The sequence below is a fragment of the Artibeus jamaicensis genome, unplaced genomic scaffold (genome assembly GCF_021234435.1).
Source record: "Artibeus jamaicensis isolate MK-2021 breed Jamaican fruit bat unplaced genomic scaffold, CSHL_Jam_final scaffold_1019, whole genome shotgun sequence".
Lineage (NCBI taxonomy): Eukaryota > Metazoa > Chordata > Mammalia > Chiroptera > Phyllostomidae > Artibeus > Artibeus jamaicensis.
The window spans coordinates 8,364,520-8,387,693 of NW_026522025.1; the positions used below are offsets into that span (position 1 = coordinate 8,364,520).

The 23,174-nt window shown below is 51.8% G+C and overlaps 1 long non-coding RNA gene across 1 annotated transcript; it reads right to left on the reverse strand.

The window, feature by feature from the left end:
* Positions 1 to 9,672: 9,672 nt before the first annotated feature.
* On the reverse strand, positions 9,673 to 22,625 carry LOC128625868 (uncharacterized). The gene is made up of 4 exons (XR_008389713.1): positions 22,048 to 22,625; positions 17,449 to 17,550; positions 14,319 to 16,053; positions 9,673 to 11,489 (listed from the first exon to the last, which is right to left on the reverse strand). It is a non-coding gene; the product is annotated as an uncharacterized LOC128625868 (long non-coding RNA).
* Between the last annotated feature and the right edge of the window lie 549 nt (positions 22,626 to 23,174).

Below are 23,174 nucleotides of genomic sequence, written 5' to 3' on the forward strand. Positions count from 1 at the left end.
TGTCCTGGAGGTTCCTAAGCCTCTCCTCATTGTTTTGAATTATTTCTTCATTCTTTTCTGGTTGGATGTTTCTTTCTTCCTTGCAGTCTACTTCATTGATTTGAATCCCAGTTTCCTTCCCATCACTATTGGTTCCCCATATATTTTACTTTATTTCACTTAGCATAGCCTTCATTGTTTCATCTAATTTGTGACCAAATTCAACCAATTCTGTGAGCATTCTGATTACCAGTGTTTCGAACTGTGCATCTGATAGGTTGCCTATCTCTTCATCATTTAGTTGTATTTTTTCTGGACCTTTAATCTGTTCTTTCATTTGGGCCATTTTTTTTGTCTTGACATGCCTGTTACGTAGTGAGGGGTGGAGCCTAAGGTTTTCACCAGGGTGGGGCAACCCATTGTCTGGGTTGTGACACTGTTTGTGGGGGAGGGGTCCAAGAGGGAACAACAGCACTTGCTCCACTCTCTGCTGAATTTCAGTCAGTTCCCCCAATTCCCACAAGTAAAGTGGGCCCTTCTGGTGCTGATTCTCAGGTGGCTGGTTTTGTGTACATACTAGGACCCTGGGGGTCTCTCCAATGAACTCTCCTGTGAGACCTGGAGATCCTCCCACCACTGTCACAACTCCCACAGGTGTTTTCAACCAGTGGTTTGAGGCTTTATTTATCTGCTGGGGCCCTGGATTGAGCAGTCCTGCTCCCCAGGTTTCCTCCCGGTTTATTCACTAGGGAATGTGGGACCGCCCACTCACCTCGTCTACCAGCTGCTGCCTTGCTGACCAGCTGAAGCCTTGTGCACCCCACTCCACAATCCGCCACCTCACTGGGTCCTCCAGCCACTGCCTTGCCCCAAGTCCTCTCCACCCAGATGCCTGTCTCCACCCCTCCTACTGGCCTGGATGAATCTGTCTTCTTTAACTACATGGTTGATGGACTTCCCTTCCATACAGTTCAATTTTCTGTCAGTTCTGGTTGTTTTTTGTTTTTAAATTGCTGTTGTGCTTCTTTTCGTTGTTCAGATGCACAGTGTGTCTACCTACACCTCCATCTTGGCTGGAAGTCTTACAGTAGACTTCTCATTGCAAACTGAAACTTAAAAAAATAATAACTCTCTCAAGAAGTTTGCATCATTCTCTCAAAGAAAAGTTTCCCAATTCCAATGGGTTCCATAATTTCTACAATATTAACCATTACCTGCTCCTTTTACACAATTCACTCTCTAAGTAACTTGTAGGAAGTCTAAGCCACTCATTTGGAGTCACAAAGCACCTTGAATTAGAAATTCTTGGACATCTGGAATGCAGTTTAGCCTTCTCAACCTCTTTAAATTCTTTCATTGTCTGCATCTTGCCTGCAAGAAGGTTGGTAACACAAATCAGCTCAGTGGAACGCAACTCCCATTGCTCTTGGGTCCTGGAACTGCATAACAGTGAGAAACGAAGTACCAGCCTCACACTGAAGAAGAGTTCTTGTTTCCTCATCTTTGTCATACTGTGCCTTTTTCAAAGGGTCACAAAATGGTGGGATGGTGACCTACAAGACAAGCATTTTGTTAAGGACTTGGTTTCAGGTCTTTTTCAGTCTGTCCTGAACATCCATTTATGGCTCTTATGCCAGAAGAATCCAGACCACGGGAGCTACAGGCTGATGGCAGTCTAACCATTACATGTATTGAACATATAATCAAGGGATGGGGCCCTGTGCGGCTTCACTTAGTGAGCCTTCCAGTCACGTTAGCCCTTGTTTCACGGCCTCTTTAGACCATGCGGGTGAGTCTCAGGCACTACACCCCAACTCAGCAAGTGGTAGTTTCTTCAGGATTAGTTAGGATGTGGGATCTGAAACCATACGGAACAACTATTCAAACTCCGCTATGTTAAAACCCATTGGTCTGGGGGGACGGGGCTGGGATGGGAGTAAAAAAAAAAAACCCAAAGACTAAACTGTACTTGAACAATAATTAAATTTTAAAAAACACATTGGTTTGTCTTGAACTTTGAATGAATCTTTTCTGCACGTCATGGATTGGTCATTTGGAAAAAATCAGGTCCAAGTCAGGTGAGATCTTCCGAATGTTAACACACTTCATTACACAGTAACCACACTTATTGAACCATCACCAGTCTCACCAGCCAAGCCTCTGAGTATTGGAATGCTGTCCCGCTCAAATAATTTTTCCAAAAGTCTAATGTTTGCTTAAAAGCTCACATTTTATCATGGCAACAAATACTGCCTGTCGTTCTTCAAATGCAGATTGACTTGGATAATCTTTCAGAAAATGTCTGCCAAATGCCCAAGATTAAACACCATGGTTTTGTCGGCCATTCTTTCCTGTAACGAGGGCGTTCCATGGAAATTCCGGCCAGGCCGGCTCACAGCAGGACAATCACACTGTGGAAGTGACGCGGTGGAAGGGCCCTCCACACACTTCCTGTTCACTACCCGGCGCTGAGAAGACGTGTACTCAAGGACCAGGGTCTGATACAATTAGTGATTTTTACCGTCTGGTCCAGGGTATTCTCAGGGAAATGGAGCTGTTTTCTTGCTGGGAACACAGGGCCACCGAGGCTGGAATGACCAGCAGCACATATGAAAAACTGCTATTTCTCCATTTTCATAACAAACCTTCCACAATTAAATACATAACAGAAAATATGGGAGGTTGATTTCTAACATACATGTGAATGTAGTTAAGGTCACTGAGTTGTACTTTTAAAAACTGGTTAGAACTTCCAGTCAAGATGGTGGTGTAGGTAAACACAGCTCACCTCCTCCCACAACCACAGCAAAAATTACAACTCAATGACAAAACAACTATCACCCAGAATTGCCAGAACATCAAGCTGTGTGGAAATCGAACAACCAAGGAATTAGAGAAGACACATTCATCAAGGCGGGTGGGAGGGATGGAGGCATGGAGATGCACAGAGACCCGGAGATGTGGAACCAGTGGTCCCACACCCATGAGTGGTGGATAAAAATTGGGAGGGATACCTCGGGAGAGAGGGATTCCTTCCCAGGGTTCCAGTGCAAGGAGAGAAGACCCAATTACTTCTGGCTGTATAAATGAGTGGGCGTTGGGGAGTCAGAAAAAAACCGCAGGATTCTCAGGTGTCTCCTATTCAAGAGCCCCTAACTGACTGAGGACTGGACTTGCACAGACTCACTCCCTCTGGGCTCCAGCACCAGGACAGCAGCTGGAAGGGCACCACAGCAGAGCGGGAAAACTGAAGTGTGTGGCATCAGGGCAAGTGCCAGGGGACAGCTTCCTCCTGGACAAAAACTCCAGAGGCCTGGCAGCGACCATTGTCCCCTTTCTGAGCCCACAGTTTACAGGTGCGCTTTTCTACACTAGGCCAGGCTACTGAGACAGGGAGCCAAAGCAGCTCTACCTAATCCAGAGAAACAAACACAGGGAGGCTGCCAAAATGGGCAGACGAAGAAACATGGCCCAGAAGAAAGAACAGAACAAAACCCCAGAAATAGAACTAAACAAAATGGAGTTAAGCAATCTGTCAGATGCAGAGTTCAAAACGCTGGTTAGCAGGGTGCTCAACAAACTCATTGGGTACTTCGACAGCATAAAAACAACCCAGGCAGAACTCTCAACTAAGTAGGAAAAAAAGAAAAATTTACAGGGAGTCAACAGTGGAGAGAATCAAATCAATAACTTGGAACATCTGGAAGAAAAGAACATTCAATCAGAACAGCAAGAAGAAAAATGAAACCAAAAATACAAGGATAGAGTAAGGAGCCTCTGGGATATCTCCAAACATACCAGCGTTCAGATCAATGGGTACTGGAAGGAGAAGAGGAAGAGCAAGAAATTGAAAACTTATTTGGAAAACTAACGAAACAAAACTCCCCTGATTTGGTGAAGGAAATAGACATGTGAGTCCAGGAAGCACAGAGAGTCCCACACAACATGGATGTTTTGAGGTCATGCAAGGTGCCAGCAAGGGCGAGTGGCCTCCGTGGCCTGACAGATCCTCACATGCCCGCGTCACCACCCACTTAAGCAGCAGAGGAGACAGGAAGTTCAGTTACAAAATATGATCATTAAGTGACTGGGATGTAACTGGTAGAAAGTGTCACCAGTGGTTTCTAATCTGAGAGACAGGGAAGGGAGGGGCAGGAGGGAAAGGAGAAGAGGAAGAGATGTGGGGTGATAAAGTGCAAAACTCTGGAAAATTGGGAGAGACCCCATTCTCTACAGTGAGATCCGTTTATGTTTGTGTTAAATATGAGGGGATACAGTATCTACACAAACCTGAAATGAAAATTAACAGGACAAAGCAAAACTAAGTTCTGACATAAGAGTAGCTATTCTTACATTCTCAGGCTTTAGTCTATGGGAACCTTCAGATTAACTAAAATGCTTCCAATAAATACCTTTTTTTTTTACACTAAAACATGCTTTATAAGCCCTGACTGGTATGGCTCAATGGGTTGAGCATCTCCCCACAAACCAAAAGGTCACTGATTGGATTCCTGGTCAGGGCAAGTGCCTGGGTTGCAGGCTCCTGGTTGGGGGCATGCAAGAGGCAACCAATCAATGTTTCTCTCACATACTGCTGTTTCTCTTCCTCCCCCCACTTTCCCTGCTCTAAAAAGATATAAATAAAATCTTTAATAAAAAATACTTGATAAGGACAGAGTCTTTTTGTCCAGCACAGAATCTGCATGAATACTAAAGAACCCTTGTTTTCTCCAAACCATATGTCTCTGTGCCCTTGGGGTCCAGCCCAGGGTGCCCCCTGGTCTGGGACATTGCTGTGGCTTCGGAGTCCGGGAGGGCTGGGACCCGTGTGGATGGAACTGCAGGAGGTGAAGCTCTGGCAGGGGCACAGTGTTAGCTCACCGCCAGCACCTGCAGGAGGAGGAGGCGCAAAAGCTATGACCCCACATCCCTTAGAAAGAACTGCCCCGCCAAGAAAAGGAGGCACAAGAATCTGCTCTCCAAGGAGTTGGACAAACCTGGACGGCTGCTCTAGGGCAGCTGGGATTTACTCCTCAGGACTGATCTGGAGGCAGGAAGACACCCCGACAACCTGGGCACAAACTCACAGGGAAGGGATTCCAAAGATGACTGAGCAGCAGCAACTGGAAGCCTCCCCCTGGGCAAAGGGAGCAGTGGGGGAGTGTTTCTGCCCCACCCCCACCTCCTGCCCTTCCAGCCAGTGGAGCCTGATCCACCCAAAGGGCCTGCTGGCTGGTTGGAGCCCTGATGCTGGAACCCATAGTAGCAGAAGCTTCACTCGTGTCCCTCATCACAGCAATCCCAAGGTCAGCAGGGCTGCCAGCCTCATTTTACAGGTACAGAGACTAAAGCTCCATGAGAAGTCATTTGCAGAGGTCCCAGGCATCTCATGCTTCCTGCAGGGAGTGTAAGTCCCAGTCTCTTTCATGGTGCTGGCGGGAAGGAGTCCCAGGTCCCAACAGACAGGCACTGGCATGGTGCCCAGGCTCACCCATGGTGACAGCACCTTCTCCCTCCTGCCTTCCAACCTGTACCCCAGCTCCGCCCTTCCAGCCCCCCCAAACATGCCTCTTCTCTCCCTCCTCCTTCAGGACCGTGTTGTCTGCAGAGCATGGACCATCAGGGCTGAGGCGGTGCATTGGAGCACAGACTCATCTCTTCCTGCCACCCCCTCAGCAAGGACCCCAGAGGGCCTGGGACCAGGAAAGCACAAGGCAGGTAAGGCCCCGACTGCACGTGCTGGCCATTCCAGGGGAAAGCAGCAGGGGGGAGAGGAGATGGTTGTGCACCCCAGTGTCGAAGGGTTTGGACAAGAAGAGAGAGGTTCCCTCCAGCCACTTCCATGGTCAGCTAAAGTACCAGGCTGAAGCAAATTATGTAAATGTATTGAAACCCTTCATCTGTAAATGGGCTGATGCCCACCACCCACATTGCTGCTGTTGTCTCCTCTCAGTGAAGAAGTTGTACATGAGCGGGAGGTCGTGCAGGTGAGGGAGGGAGGTCGTGAAGCCCACACACAGGGCTTGTGACAATCACCAGCTGACTGACAGGTGTGGTGGGACAGGGACAGACAGAGACGACATGAAAGGCTGCTCTGGGGTTGAGAGGACCAGAAACATCAATGCTGACTCCTGCTGGAGATGCCGTTGGGTGCAGTTGGAAGAAAACCTCCCAAGAGATAAGACTCTGAGTTTCACTGCAGCCTGGGGCTGTGGACAGGAAATCAGTGGCTACTGTTAATGGCCTGGGGGAGGAGGTGAGGGTCCAACCCTAGGGCTGCTACTGGGAAGTGATTGCTCTGAAACAAAGGCTGTCTCCTCCATGATAAGGGCGTCTGAAGGGGGCCCTGGACACTGCTCTGGTCCTAGCTCAGTGTCCAGAGAGCTGCTCAGTGACTCGGGGACAGCTGAGCACATGGCCGGCCAAGTCTGGCCACGTGAAAGAAAGAGGGCCCCAGGCAGGGCAGGCAGGGCAACCTCTCCATCAGTCTCAGGATCACAGAGTCTCGTCCCAATGCTCTTCTACCCGAGTCAGGGGGGTAGCTGGCCCCACAACACCACGGGGGCCCGGGCAGCTGCTGTTTCCTGTGGGTCTTCATAGCCATGGCTGAAATGTCAGTGAGGAATGTGGATACTTTTTGGCCTGGAATCTGCCACTGTGCCCCTCATTCCTGCTTCCCAGACACAGTGTGGAGCTAACAGACACCTTCTGCAGGACCAGTTCATCCGGGTTTTCCCAACAGAGCCCTCGCTGCATCTTAGTTTTTACAGTCTCACCTTTGGAAGGAAAACCCATCCCTCTGCAGAACTGCTTTTGGATCGGCTGGTGTTTGCTGAGGACAAGCATTTCCCGAGGGGAACAGCACCCCGCTATGGGCGGCTGTGTCTGCCCCTCCTGCCTCCAAAGCACCTGCTTGCTTAATCCCAGGGAGACCAACCAGACGCCTGACATCACTCTGTCCCCGACACTGTCCCTGACAGCCTCAAACAAAACCAGAAGGGAGCTGCCATCAAGGGCATGGCCAGGCAACAGGCCGGCTAGCAGCGGCTTCAGGAGGGGCTGCTCCACACTGTCCACTCCCCACACGGGCCTGCAGCCACGAGCCACAGCATCCGAGCTGCCCCTACTTCCGGTGGCCATATTCCTCATCCCCAAGTAAGAAAGAACCAAGAATGAGACCTCAAGGAGTTAAGGTCACCAGAGCTGTGATGGCCCAGGATGGGAGGCCCCCAGCCTTGCCAGAAGCCACAGCAGGCGGGTGACCATGAGATGAGGTGTCAGGAGCACCAAAGGGCCGGCCTGTGGGAATGGGGACAATGGCACATCCTGTGAGAGCCTGGTCTGCAGGCAGGACCTGCCCCCTCCAGGAGGCGGCCCAGTGGCACCTCTGCACCAAAATCTGATGCAGGTTTGACAAAAAAGTGAAAAGATTTTTTTTACTTGTGAATTTATTTATTTATTTGAGATGCTTTAAGACATTTGAGGAATCATATGTTCATGAGTCAGTTTTATGACAACAGTCGAATTTTATGAAATCAGAAACATGAGTGGTGTCCCCTCCTCTGTGGCCCCCTTCCAGGTGCTGAGAGGGGCGGGGAGACAGACAGGTGGACAGAATGGCACTGTGTCTGGGAAGATGCCAGGAGCCAGGAAGATACCAGACTCAGGCAATGCGACTAGGGAGTGAGAGGATGACAAGGGTCTTCCCCCACAGCCCTGAGGAACTCAGAAGGAGCTCCCTCAGCACAGAGGGTGCACTCCCAGGTGCTGTGGCAAGAAAACTGGGGTTCATGGGGCTGCGCTCCACCCCAGAGGCTCCAGGAAGCCTGGCCCCTTGCTTGTGGGGCGCTTGCAGCATCCTCTCCTTAGGGAACTGTTCCCTTCCATGTCCCTGACAAAGCCACTCCCAGCTTCCAGGGGCCCTAGAAAAACTTGGCCTGGGGTCCCTTCATCCAGCCTCAACTGGTTACCTTGGGCCCCCTGGCTGACCCAGGACAGTTGCTAGGATACCTCTATGACCTGTCTTACCATTGTGACCCGTGTTACTTCTGTCACCTGTTGCCACCTGATACCAAACAGTGCTGGGCTGGGGCCGCTGCAGGGACTCCCCAGCAGTGGCAGGGAAGGGCTCCCCAAGACCTTGTCACACTTAAAGTGAGATTTGGCTAATGAGACAGAGCTGGCCCCATGGAGAACTGGGGAAGCCACCCCCAAAGCAACAGCAAGTGCCCCCAGCAGGGGACAGCCAGGCTGGCCAGGGTGCAGGGCAGGGGGCTGGGCGGCTACAGGGCCTCTGGTGGGTGGAAGAGGCCATCACAGCCATGAAGGCTGTAGGCACGAGAAGGGCATCATCTGGTTTATACTTTTAAAGACCACCCGGGATTTGACATTTAAATGACATCTGAGATCTGTTGTGAGAGCACAGGTCCGGGGGAGACAGATAAGGAGGGTGAGACGTGTGCTTCGGGTGCAGATGGCGGGCACGGCCCGCGGCCCGGAGGCAGGAGACGTGAAGATGGAGACCATGGTGCAGGCCCCAAAGAGACCTGTGAGTGACGGGACAGGGACAGGACACAGAAGACCCACCAAGGAGGAGAGAGTGGAGGGGGGACAGGGGACCCGCCATGGAGGGGGCAGGGCAGGGGGATAGGCACCCTCCATGGAGGGGGGAGGAAGGGGAAGGGACCCTCCATGGAGGGGGAGGGGAGGGGAGGGGGATAGGGACCCTCCATGGAGGGTGAGGGAGAGGGATAGGGACCCTCCATGGAGGGGGAGGGGAGGGGGATAGGGACCCTCCATGGAGGGGGAGGGAGAGGGATAGGGACCCTCCATGGAGGGTGAGGGGAGGGGAGGGGGATAGGGACCCTCCATGGAGGGGGGAGAGGGATAGGGACCCTCCATGGAGGGGGGAGGGGGATAGGGACCCTCCGTGGAGGGGGGAGGGGGATAGGGACCCTCCATGGAGGGGGAGGGGGATAGGGACCCTCCATGGAGGGGGGAGGGGGATAGGGACCCTCTGTGGAGGGGGGAAGAGGATAGGGACCCTCAATGGAGGGGGGAGGGGGATAGGGACCCTCCATGGAGGGGGAGGGGGATAGGGACCCTCCATGGAGGGGGGAGGGGGATAGGGACCCTCCATGGAGGGGGGAGGGGGATAGGGACCCTCCATGGAGGGGGAGGGGAGGGGGATAGGAACCCTCCATGGAGGGGGGAGGGGAACGTGGACAGGGACCCTCCATGGAGGTGGGGAGGGGAGGGGACAGGGAACCCTCCGTGGAGGTTGGGAGAGCCGGGGACAGGGGACCCTCCATGGAGGGGGAGGGAGGGGGATAGGGACCCGCCATTGAGGGGGGCAGGGGAGGGCGATAGGGACCCTCCATGGAGGGGGGAGGGGGATAGGGACCCTCCATGGAGGGGGGGAGGGGGATAGGGACCCTCCGTGGAGGGGGGAAGGGGGGGGGATAGGGACCCTCCATGGAGGGGGAGGGGGATAGAGACCCTCCATGGAGGGGGGAGGGGGATAGGGACCCTCTGTGGAGGGGGCAAGGGAGGGGGATAGGGACCCTCCATGGAGGTGGGGAGGGGAGGGGACAGGGAACCCTCCGTGGAGGTTGGGAGGGCCGGGGACAGGGGACCCTCCATGGAGGGTGGAGGGAGGGCGATAGGGACCCGCCATTGAGGGGGGCAGGGGAGGGGGATAGGGACCCTCCATGGAGGTGGGGAGGGCAGGGGACAGGGGACCCTCCATGGAGGTGGGGAGGGCAGGGGACAGGGGACCCTCCATGGAGGTGGGGAGGGCAGGGGACAGGGGACCCTCCATGGAGGTGGGGAGGGCAGGGGACAGGGGACCCTCCATGGAGGTGGGGAGGGTAGGGGACAGGGGACCCTCCATGGAGGTGGGGAGGGCAGGGGACAGGGGACCCTCCATGGAGGTGGGGAGGGCAGGGGACAGGGGACCCTCCATGGAGGTGGGGAGGGCAGGGGACAGGGGACCCTCCATGGAGGTGGGGAGGGCAGGGGACAGGGGACCCTCCATGGAGGTAGGGCACAGGGGACCCTCCATGGAGGGGGAAGGCAGGGGACAGGGGACCCTCCATGAAAGGGTGAGAGCTGGAGAGAAAGGGGAGGAGGGACAGGTGACAGGGAAACCAGCCCCCTTTTATGGAGAGTCCCCTATCCCCCCTTCTTTACCCCTGTCTCTGCTCCCCTGTCCCCCCACCCTGTCCTTCCTGGCCTCTCATGTCCCCCTTCCTTGTCCCTCCTAAGGTCCCTGTCCTGTCCCTTTCTCTGTCCCCTGTCCCCTCCCATTCCCTCCTGCTGGGCCTTCTGTTTTCCTGTCCCCTCCCCTCGCTCATGGGCCTCTGCGGGGCCTGTGCTGGGCCTCCAGTCTCCACCTCTCCTGCCTCCCGGCCACGTGCCCGCCCTCTGTGCCTGAACCACACCTCACCCTGTGCATCTGTCTACACGAGCGATTTTCCACGGGTGTGCCCGGTCCCCAGGGGGCGCGGCACCGAACTGTGCAGGCTGGGCACAGGCCTGTCCCCTTACAGTGCCCGATAAGTATGACACCCTGGCTTCAAGTTGGGGCCTAAAGAAATGCTGCTTGGCCGTTTCAGATCCTAGAAAACGTAAAGCACAATTCCTTAGAAAGAAGCACCTGAGAAAAAAGGAAAATGAGAAAAAAGAAAGACAGAAAGAGGAAAACATGGCAATAGCCTTGGAAAGAAGGCAGTGCCCTGAATCAACAGTCAGGTGTGGGGTGTTTTAAAAACTGCTGCGCCACACGAGTGGGCCGCGGCACATGTGTTGGAAATCGCAGCTCCATGGCCTGTGCCCTCGACACGCATCTCAAACATCATTTTAAATGTCAAATCACCGGGTGACCTCCAGGGGGTGGGGGGAGGGGAGAAGGGGGTCCAGGGGGAGGCAATGGTGATGGAAGGAGACTTGACTTGGGGGTGAACAGACAGTACAATATACACATGAGGTTCTATGCAACTGTGCTGCTGAAAACCAAATCCTTGTGTGAACCAGGGGCACCCCAGTGAGATAAATCACTAATAAATAAAGGGTGGGGCCTTTGAGGGGAGAGCCCTTGTGAATAGGATGAACACCCAGTTGAAAGACACCCCTACTAGACTTACTGGGGAAATCACTCTGTAACCTTAAAATGTCTAACCACTACATGGTGCACCTGAATCTAAAACTAGATGTCAACTCTAATTGAAAAAACTTAGATTATTAAAAATACATAGACATATAATGCAGAGTGACCTTTAAAAAGTATAAATCAGATCATGTCAGTGTCGTGTCTAAAGGCCTTGCTGGCTCCAGCAGCCGTCAGCAGTGCAGATGGACCCACTGCTGGGACAGACTCACACAGCTGGGAGAGAAGTGGCCCATCTCCTTCCCCGTGGGACTTCTGTCCTGTCCAGGTGGCCTCTCGTGCTGGTGCAGGCAGAGCTGGGCTGCCCTGAGAGGGGGCTAAGCGTTCACTCGGCTGCTTCGTTCTACAGTGGGAGCAGACACAGAACAAAATTTTAAAAACCCTTAATGATTCCAACAGCATTTTTACCCCACGCAAGGGATCCTTAGCTGCCCACCCACCCCCTCTCCCATGCACCCCAGCCGCCTGGCTCACCCAGCCCTGGGGGACAGGATGGGAGGAGACTGCCCGGGCAGCCGGTTACCACGCGTCTGCAGTGCATGCCGGAACTCAACCAGAGAAAGTCCACAGCAACAGAGCCCAAAGATACTCCCAAAACTGAGGGGAAGAGCGGACGCAATTAGTGAGGACTGAAACGAAGAGATAGTAAGCATGAAAAAGGACAGAGAAGCAGTAAAAAAAAAATAAGTTAGAAGTGAAGAACATAACATCTGAAATGAATATAGTAGAAGGAATAAGTGGTTGGATGAAGGAGAGGATCAAACCAGCGATTTGGAAGACAAGATGGCAGGAAACACAACCAGAACAGAGAAAAATATTTAAAAATGAGAACAGTTGAAGAGACCTGCGGGACGACATGAGGTGTAACAACACCCACATCACAGCGGCACCAGGGGAGGAAGAGGAAGAGACGGGACAGACACCTATTGCAGGTGATCATGACTAAACACTTCCCTACCCTGGCTCTGGCCGGGTGGGCCAGTTCGTTGGAGGGTCTTCCACAAAGCTGATGGGTTGGGTCCCCAGTTGGGGCTCACACAGGAGGCAACCGATCCATGTTCTTCTCTCCCCGTTCTTCTCTGTAAGCATGTCTTCAGGTAAGGAAAAAAATAGCCCTGGCTGGTTTGGCTCAGTGGACTCAGTGCCAGCCTGTGGACCCAAAGGTCACTGGTTCAATTCCCAGTCAAGGCACATGCCTGGGTTGGGGGCCAGGTCCACAGTTGGGGACATGCAAAAGGCAACTGATGGATGTGTCTCTTGCACATCAATGTTTCTCCTCTTCTTTTCCTCTCTCCCTTCCTCTTGCTCTTAAAATAAGTACAGAAAATATATTTTTTAAACTCCCTAATCTGGAGAAGGAAAAAGATACACAAGGCCAAAAGCACAGAGAGTCCCAAGCAAGTGAATCCAAAGAGGCTCCCACCAAGACACATCATATTTAAGGGAACAAACATTAAAGATAAAGAGAATCTTAAGAGCAGCAAGAGACACAGCCCTACCTACAGGGCGGCTCCTGTAAGTCTGTCAGCTGATTTCTCAGCAGACATTTCAGGCAAGAAGGGTTGGCCCATAATAGTCCAAGGGATGAAAAGCAAGGACCTCCAACCAAGACTACTCCACCCAGCAAGGCTGTCATTTAACACTGAAGGAGACTTGCCTTGGCTGGGAGCTCAGTTGGTTAGAGTGTCAGGCCAACATGCCGAGGTTGCAGGTCTCATCCCTGTTCAGGGCACATACCAGAAGCAACTAATGAATGCATCAATACGTGGAACAACAGATTGATGTTTCTCTCTCTCTCTCCCTTCTCTCTATCTAAATCACTTAAAAGAAAAAGAAAAAAACACAGAACCCAAATAAAATCAGACATGAAAGAGAAGTAACAACCGACTCCACAGAAATACAAAGCTGTGTAAGGAAACAGTACAAACAACTACAAGCCAACACAGTGGACAATCTGGACAAAATGGGTGAAGTCCTGGAAACACACCACCTTTCCAATGGAATCGGGAAGAAGAGGAAATTCTGAATAGACCAACTCAATAGACCAAAGAATAAAATTGAAGTAGTAACAAGAAGCAAAAGTCCTGAACCAGATGGCTTCACAGGTGAATTCTACCAAACACTCAAAGAAGTCTTTGAGCTAACACCTGTCTTTCTCAAACTATTCCAAGAAACTCCAGAGGAGGGAACACTCCCAAGCTGCTTTTACAAGGCTAGCATTGTGCTAATTCCAAAACCAGATAAAGACACGACAAAGAAAGAAAATTATAGGCAATATCCCTGTTGAGCACAGACGCCAAAATTCTCAGCAAAATTTGAGCCAACCAGATCCAGCAACATGTATAAGATTCTACACCACAATCAAGTGGACTTAACAAAGCTCCTTGCAGTCCAAGGATGCAAGGTTGGTGTGATATCCACAAATCAATAACTGTGATACACCATATGAACAAAATGAAGGGTGAAAATCACCTGATCATATTGACAGATGAAAGAAGAGCATTTGATAAAATTGAGCACTCGTGACAAAGAACTCTCAGCAACGGGGATGAAGGGGACACACCTCAACACAAAGGCCACTTAGGACAACCTCATGACCAACATCATACTCAACAGGAAACAGCTGAAAGCATCTCCCTTAAGACTGGGGGCAAGGCAAGGATGCCTGCACTCACCACCCTCATCCAACACAGCGCTGGGGTCCTCGTGGCAGCAGCCGGACAAGGGGACAAGGGCGTCCACATCGCAAAGGAGGAAGTGACACTGTCACTATTTGCAGGTTCTGTACACAGAGACCCTCAAGGTTCCACCAAATGCTCCTAGAACTGACACATGAATCCGGTAAAGTAGCAGGACACAAAATAAACACCCAGAAATCACTTGCATTTTCAATGCGCCAACAACGAACCACCAGAAAGGGTGGTTCTCTTAGTTAAGAGAACAATCCCATTTACAGCTGCATCAAAAAAAAAAAAAAAAAAACCACCCTAGGAGTAAACTTTACCAAGTACATTAAAGACCTTCTGGGTACCTCGGCTGGGTCGTGAAGGATGTCAAGGAGCAGTGCCTGTGAGTGACGCTCATCAAGGATGTGCGATGATCTGGCGGCACCGTCGGTGGAATGAGTGCTTTTTAATCATCGGCAGATCACAGCTGCAGACGCGATACTTACACTGTCCAGGTAAGGGGTGATTAATAATTTTCCTCTATGTACTTGGCAGAAGGGTGCTCAGAATGAGGTAATGATGATACCTCATCTTCATAGGCGCTCTCCTTCCACAGGTGGCTTTGATTTATCTTCCAACGTGGCAGAGAAGAGGGACAAGCAATGCTGGTGGGTGGAATCGACACACCCCATTCAGCTGGGGGCTAAACGAAGATGAGGGACACAAAGTGACTCATCAAAAGTCTGACACTTACTCAGCAGTCAAGCCAGGGAGAGTCGAATTGCCCATCAGAGACTCTGCCCATGAAAGTCATAACGGTAAGTTGTCCTAACGAACTTTTCAGCATTTGAACTCAGTGAAATCTACTTGGTCCTTGTGTCCCACGATGTGGGCCAGGGAGCCACCATGGCTCATCCTCTCCACACAGGGACTCAGGGACCCAGGGCTTCTCTGCTCTGTGGTTCCTCCAAGTGCCCCGGAGGCTTGCTGTCCCTCCGAATTCAGCTGGCAAGGAGCACAGACCAGTGGTGTGCAGGACAGACAGACAGGTGGTGTCGGGAAGGCCTGGGAGGAGCCACGACGGCTGGTCCCGCCTCTGTCCAGACCTGAACTGCCTGGTGAGAGGGGCTCAGACACGGAGCAGCACGAACAGGGTGCTTCTGGGCACCGGGAAGGCGCGCCCACCTTCCGGTCCCGGTGCGTGTGCAGCCAACTCCGTGCACCCTCTTCAGGAAGAGCAACCAGAGGAGAAGAAAATAAAAGTGCGTCCTGCCAATCAACACAGCACTTCAGAGGACTGTGAGTAAAGACAACACCGGGCACTGATTTCTGCACAGCAGAAAGTCCACCTGCTGTCCACTCACTCTCTTCCTCCCCTGTGTTCCTTTAAAGAGACCACAGCGTTCTGCAGCCACCAGTGTGGAGCAGGTCCACAGCCAGCCGCCCCCTCACTGATGACAACCAAGAGCTAGGGACAGAACAGAGAAGCCGGTGTCCATGGATTCTGGAGCGAAGCAGCAGTGTGCAGACTGGGGATGGAAGTCAGGACTGGACGAGTGACCAGCATGGCAGTGACCTGGTGGGTCCCCGCCTGCATCTAAGCTCTGTCCTGAAGGAGGTGAGTGTCAGCACTGCTCCATGAGCAGGGTGGGAAGGACGCAGAAAGGACTGGACAGGAGCCTGTCAGAGCCACAGTGGGGGCTGCTGGGCACCCTTCCCCCTCCTCCTCTCCTGGCCCTGCTGCTGCCCTGAAGGTGCAGCCATGGCCAGGGAAGAAGCTCCTGAAATGCAAAGGAAAAACCCTGTCTCTGGCGAGGACCTCAGAAAATGGGCTTTGTGCTACACAATTTGGGGAATCCCGCTTATTTTCTCTCTCTTTTTCCTCTTGCCAGTTAGCCCTGAAAACCACCCAGTTCTGTGAAGGGTCCACGCAGTGCATGAAGAGCTTCTGAGAGAAACCAGAGCTTCCCACTAAAGGACAGGGAAGGTGGCAGAATCCAGGACAAGATGTGCTGATGGTGAGCTGGGGCTATGAGAGCGCACCCTGGAGGCCACCTCGGGCTCTGCGCCACGCTGGTGCTAAGGTCAGCCCTGCAGACACTGAGACAGGACTCACAGACTTAATAGGTGGTGTCACCCTCTGCTGTGTAGTGGTGAGGAGACAGACTACACAACCCCGTTTGGAAAGGAGAAAGGGCAACACATCCATAGGCAGCTTCATCCGAAGTTCGGAGGGAGAATCTGATTGAATGTGAACAGGCACAGAGGTCAAGCAGAAGAAGGCCAGAGTCCTGGAGCCCGGCCTGCAGCCCCACCCCACCCCCTGCAGCCCCCCCCCGCCCTGCCCTGGATTTTAGATTGGAGAACAAGCTCATTTTGGCAAATAAATTGATTTTTCTTTTGTGCTTTCAGTTTTTCCTGTTGCCTATGTTATGCACTAAATTTCTTGTCTGAAAAGTAAACATAAGCAAGTGAAGAGCAGCTCTCAGGAGCCCCCGTCTGCTAGGGAAGTGCTGATCCAGCAGGTGCACAGGCCCAGCCTGACCTCAGCGCCAGGGAGACCAGGCGCAGTTTGGTGCCCCTCAGTGGGTGTGCCTGGTGGGGTCGGGCTGTGCCTGCCGATGGCCCAGCAGTCCTCCCGGTTCTGATGGAAAATGTGGAGACACCATGACCAAATCCACGATACAATCAAGGCATGGCACCTGATTTTAAGTCACACGGGATACACTTTGTTGCCTTTGGGGGCAAGCGGTGGGTGTGAGTAACAGGCCTTAACCAGGAACTGCCCCCCAAACGCTATGCCTTCCATGACACATGAGACGGTTCACCATCAAATCACACTCAGGACTAGGGCGTCAGGACTAACGCCTGCGGGGCCGTATGGTCCCTTCTCTGCCCATGGTCCCAGTCACCCTACTGGATGTTGTGACTAGTTCTACAGACCACCTCACCTGCCCAGAGGTGGGCAGGACGCAGAGACAGGGAAAGAGAAGCGGGGAGGTTTCCCCTCCGCAGGAGGTCTGGACAGCCGAGCATTTGCTGGGGGAGAGAGTCCGCGGCATCTGAGGCATTTAGAGTGTGGCACATGTGACCACCAGGGCACAAAAACCTCCTACTCCTCCGAGGTTTGCTGGCCTCCGCTCCCCCTCCGTGAGACCCCTGCTGTATACACTGGTCACTTTGTGGGTATAACCAGCACGCACCTACGGGGGTAGGAAGTACCAGACAAAATGAGCTCCAGTTCAAGGAAAAATAATAACCATCCTCACAGGTGTGTTTTGGAAGGCAGCCCACCTCTGACTACACACAGGTCTCACTTGAGAACATTTGAACACTATCACTTCATAGGAATTCCTTTGACTTTATCACCCTTACCCCTGCCTGCTGTCAAACAACCAGAGAAATACGCCCAGTCTTCACTGTGGGGCACTTCCCTGGGGGTACTAGAGTGGGAGCCGAACCTGAGGAACTGCAGGGACAGGCAGGAGGCAGCCCCCTGGCACCAGACGGCCCCGGGTGTGAGGGACTAAATGCTTTCATTAAGAGACCCTCCACCCTGCCCAGTGCCACCCTGATGTCCTCTACCACAGTCGCTGAATTTATCGTTGCTGGCACTTTAAGTGGACTGCAGCTTACCTCGAGCTGTGAATTCAGCAGAATTTCACACCATTCACCCCCACTCTGCTCTGCAGATTCAGGTCTATTCTTCAGCTGGTTCCAAGGCCGCGAATCAGAATTCTTTCTTTTATAACGAGAAAAAAATTACTTTATCCACAGAGCAAAAGAGAATAAATCAGAATTCTGTTTCACCTCCAGAAGGGACAGACAAGGGGGAAGGTACTGATTTACATACATGAACAGTTTATGTTATGCCGGGTGCTGGTTCTGTGATTATACTTTTAAAGTTAGGAAACACTTTGGCCCCTGGGGTGGCCAGGGACAGGCTCAGCCAATGGAAATCTCCAGAGTGTTCACTTGGCTGCCTCGCACAGAGCAGAGGAACATGCCTGAAGTCGATGTTTTATTGAAGCACTTTATTGGCTTTTTCTGAGTCTTGGGCATAATCACCAACATCACTGGTGAACATTTGATAATTTTTTGATTTCCAGGGCGGTGGGTACCCTAACCCCAGCGTGCTCAGGAGTCAAGGGCACCCACGGGAACAGCCTTTCAAAGAGGTGCCATTTCCTGAGGTTCTGGGTGCAGCCCAGCACTGTTCTCTCCCCACCAATCACAACAGTCAGCCTGACAGCAGCATTATACACGGAGGGACTATTATCGCTGCTGTACACATGAAGACACAGGCAGGCAGAGGGCGAGTCCCAGTCAGGGCACAGGCCTGGGGTACAAGCCAAGTCCCTGGTGTGGGGCAGGCAAGAGGCAACCACACACTGATGATTTCTCTCCCTCTTTTCTCCCTCCCTTCCCCTCTAAACATAACTCAATATAAAGATATAGGTTTTTTTTTAGATTTTATTGTGTTTATCTTTAGAGGGGAAGGGAAGGAGACAGGGAGAGAAACATCAATGTGTGGTTGCCTTCATGCATCCCCTGCTGGGAACTGGCCTGCAGGGAACGGGCTTGCAACTCAGGCATGTGCCCTGAATAAGAATGGAACCGCCACTGTCTGGTTCGCAGGCCCATGCTCAATCCACTGAGCTACACCAGCCAGGGCAAAGATATAGATTTTGCATGATGGCACATGGCTCTGAAACAGAACATCTCTCTGAAGGCTGGCCTGTTGGCTACTCTGGCCACTGGGTGGGGACAGTGTGAAGGAGAGGTTCGAAGAGCTGGACAGGAGGGTGGCTGGCCCAGCAGCACCACCACAGCTTGCGCCCTGTGCCTCCAAGACGCACCCTCGTTGTGCGTCACCATCTTCGGTGGTGAGTTAAGTGGCCAGGCTCCTGTCCAGATCCCCACAGATGACTGCCTCGGGGTACCTGTACCAGACCCGGCCTGTGCTGCAGCATCCCTTCCACAACCACAGTGTGCCCTTGGCCCCCTTGAACTTTTACATCCTCTCCCTTCCCTTAACAACAATACAGTTGAAGTTGAAATAAAGCAGCAACCAACACTCTTTCTTGCGTTTGGTCACAGCCAACCTGTTGAACATTTCACAAGGAGCACACTGTTAACAGTTCCAAAGCAGGAGGCAGGAAGGTTGCATGGATTTGTCTCTGCAGCAGGAGGACGATGCGGCCTGACTGTCATGAAGACAGAGATCTCCGGGCTGCGGGGCCCAGCAGCTCAGTACCCTCTGACTCTCTGCAGCTGCCACTGAAATGGGGTCTGTGCTGGGCTCCGGGAGCACCCGCGTCCCCCAGACTCCTGCACAGCAGCTGAGCTTGTCTTACTCACCCTGGGCCTGGGCTCCAAGGTCAGCCCTGGATCCTTCCAGAGGCTGCGGGCGGGAGTCTCATGTGCTGTAGGGGCGTGAGGAGCTGGGAGGAGGGGCAGAGACCTCAGCCTCCCTTCTCTGGCCGCCTCCCAGAGGCCCCAGGAGGCTCTGGGGTTCCCAGACTCAGGTTCTGACCCCTGGATGTGAACACCCTTGCTGACACCCTCCTCCGCTCTTTTAAACAAACATGTTAAATCACTAGACTGGGAGTCCTTCCTGAGAGGACAAGGTTTCATTGGCTTGCTATCCCTAGTACTTCCCATACACCTGAAGCCCAATATGCTGAAGGAATAGCTTCAAATACTACTTGGCCTTGACCCTGTGGGACAGGGTACACACGGTCTATAAAACTCATCCTATAACATGTTAGTAGATTCTGTTTAACGATTCTTAGTTAACTATCCCATCACCCATCTAAAGCCTCAGCCAAAAACCAAAGATTGCTCAACACACTGCACACAGCGGGCACGTGATTTACTTTGCGTGTCTGCCAAAATCTGTAGCAGTGGGCACTGACTACATCGGTCCCTGATGCAAGTCAAAACATTACAGGGTAGAGGTGTTTCTTGTTTTAATGTCCAAAATAACGGGAACACTATGTACACCAAGGGCCTCCACGTAAAATAGTAGGTAAAATTAGGTATCGCTTCAGTTTTAAAACCGTAACAATATGAATTTTAGGACTGAAGCTGTCTCTTGGTGAACTGCCTAACCTCAGGATTGACCAAACACTGCATTTAGGTATTTCAGCTTCACAAACCATTGGAGTGAGTTAAATATTTTATTTATTTATTAAACTTTGAGGGCAGAAGATACAGCCACATTTTAATGTTTACAAAGAAGTTGATTTTTACCCAAAGAAAACTGGCTTTTCATACCTGGGAAGTTACTTGTTCAATTTGAATCAAAGTGACAGCATGTGCTACACATCTGTATTTCTGAGTCTATGAAACAGATATTCGATACCAAATACAAAGAACACACAGTTGGTGTTTTTTAAAGATACTGCTAAATTTACTATTTTAGACATACTCTTTCTCTCTAGAAGTCTGTAAAATCACCTTTAATTACTAACCTGTTCCTCACCCTCAATATAGTCAATGAAAATCACAATTGGATTAGAGTCTGAGGTTTAAAAAGAAAAAGTAAGACATTTACTAAGGTTTCCTTTTTTTTTTTTTCAGCTTCTTAGCCAATCCCTAGTCAATCATGGTCCAGATGTTTTTCTTAACAGAACCTACACACATCATTATGATTCAAAAAGCATAGTCTAATGTTAAAATAATAGTGGAACCACTGGTTCACTTTGAATTCAACAGCTTTCCAGTTTTGTTATAGAAAATAATTTTTTTTTAAATGTGTTTGTGCCCTGGCTGGTGTAGCTCAGTGGATTAAGTGCAGGGCTATGAACCAAACAAGGGCATGTGCCTGGGTTGGAGGCCAGTTTCCAGCAGGGGACGCACAAAAGGCAACCATACACTGATATTTCTCTCTCTCCTTCCCTTCTCCTCTAAAGATAAATTAATAAAATCTTTTTTTTAATGTTTAAAAAATGTGTTTGTGTGATTATGTGCCTCAATCCATAAATCCACTACTGCAGCCCACTGTCTGGATAAATACAGAGATTCAAAGAAGAAAGTGACCCCAGCTAATTCTCTTCTCAGTATTTTTAAAACAATGTCTCTGCATTAAGGGAGTGTGCCCACTACAAATTATACCAATAGTTACTATTTACCTAGCCCCTCCTATGGACGGGCATGGGTGCTGGTCACTTCCCATATATGCTTTTATTTACTCCTCAGAGAACCCCTGCAAGAAAGATATTATCTCCACCTCACAGATGAGAAAACAAAGACAGAAAGAAGATACAAGGCTGCAAAGTGGCAGAGCCTGCGTTGGTCCACTTGGAAGTTCATGCACGTTATATTAAGCTACAGTGTTTTGAGCTCCTCAAAGATGTACTAAAGTTTTCTCTAGGTTTCCCAAGCAGAACTATTTCTCTGAGACCAGTACAACTGTTTGTAGTAATAGGCTATCTGCACCATCAATTAATGCAGTCTTGCCAAAAGGATAGGACTGACAAGGAGTAAACAATTCTTGTACCAAGGGACTATCAGAAAATGCAGAGTTAACTCAACACACAGGCACTCCGGCTGATCTTTTCCGCATCACACAAAAGTTCTAATAGGGATAATTAGCCCCGAGTTTTTCCATATTAATTTTAGTGGTATTAGATACACATTCCACCCTGCTACTTGTTGAAATATAGTCACCTCGTGCCAAAAAAAGAAAAAACAAAAAAGAAAAATCATATTACAAAAAAGCCAAACAAATAGGTAAATAAATGTACACTTTAGGCAACACTCATCTCTTTTCCTCCAAGCTCTACTCCTTCCTGTTTCTCCAGCAGCACAGCAGTCACATGACGCCTATTTGCCCAATAAGGGAGCTGGGTCTGGAAACCAGTCCCAGGACCACAAGTGCTGGGCAGCTGGCCCCAGGGAGGGAGGGGTCTGGGTGGGCTCCGAGGCCGAAGAGCTGCTGCTCTCTGTTTTCTGAACAGGCTACAAGCACCCTGAGAAGGACCAGCCCCTGCCCCCTGAGACTGAGCCAGGGCAACTGCGGGCGTTAAAGGGCGATGAGACTCTTTCCCTCTGATTTCTTCCCTAACCAACCAAACCACCATAACTGAACAGTCACCCTTGGGTTGCGCATGGGTTCCCTGGGCGAATTCCCTCCCAGACGTCCACTCCCGGGCCTGGAATCAGTTCCGTCCTTGCCCAGTCCCCTCTGCCCTTCCACAGAACCCCACCCCCCACCCCCACGCCACACACCCCGTTTGTCAAGGCGGTTAATTCTCTGCGGACTACAGATCCTCTTGTCCCTCACCGCCCCCTCTTGAGACCTGGAAAAGCAGAGACCCCCACTTAATAAAAGGGGGTTGGGGGGGGCAGCTGCAGCTGGGCTGGGATTCTGTTCCCGGCGCCCAAAGGTCAGCGCAGCAGCAGCCACCAAGGAACCCGACCTCAGTGTCCGGGAACAAGTCCTGCTGGTTCAAGGGACCAACTACCGGCTCGCTGAGTCCCGCCCTTTGGGAGAGCGCTGACCTGGAGTCAACCCTCCCGCTGCCACTGCTGCCACCGAGCAAGCCCCGAGGAAATGCCAATCCCCCAAGCACTTTGAATAGGCGACCAGCCCAAGCTCGCCCTTCTCGAGCCCCCCACTCACATCTCCCGAGCCCGACCTACGCGGGGCTTTTCAGCCAAAAGGAACGAACCCTTCAGCTGCCGACCGCTACTACCAACACACGTGGCCCGCTCCACGCCCCAGAATCCCAGGGCGCGAGGGGAGGGGCCCCACCTGGCCATCGCGGGAGCAGGACGGCTGCACGGGGCTGACGCCAGCAGTTCTCACCTTGATGACGTGGGACACCAAGGAAGGCTGCCTGGCCCAGCCTTGCAGCCCCACCTCCTCCCTCCAGAAGGGCCCGAGGCACCAGTCCAGCAGGCGCCGCCGGAGGACACCAACGTGAAGGCTGACCAGCGGTGGTTTCTGCACCAGCTGGTCTGGCTCCGATGCCCCGCGGCTCCTTGGGCACGAGGCCAACAGACGCCGCAGCCAGGAGCCTGAGGGGTTCCCAGGACAAGCCCTCTTATCATGCTGTCCACCACCCAGCTCTGCTCCCAGGGAAACAGCCGGAGGGCCAGGTGTTCCTGCCGCCTACAACGCCACCTGCTGAGGCTTCTGCAAAGGACCTTGTGCCAATGGGGATCCCGGGCTCCTTTCTACCAGACCCTCCTTCGCTCTTTGGTGTTGGTTAAGTCATTCTTCCCACCGTGTTTATTGACTGTCTACTCCGCGCAGAAAGACGTCAAGACTGGGCAAGGGGGGAGGCTGGGGAAAATCGGCATAAAAATCCCTGTTCTGCATTTATGGTAATAGCAAGAGATGAAAGCCACAA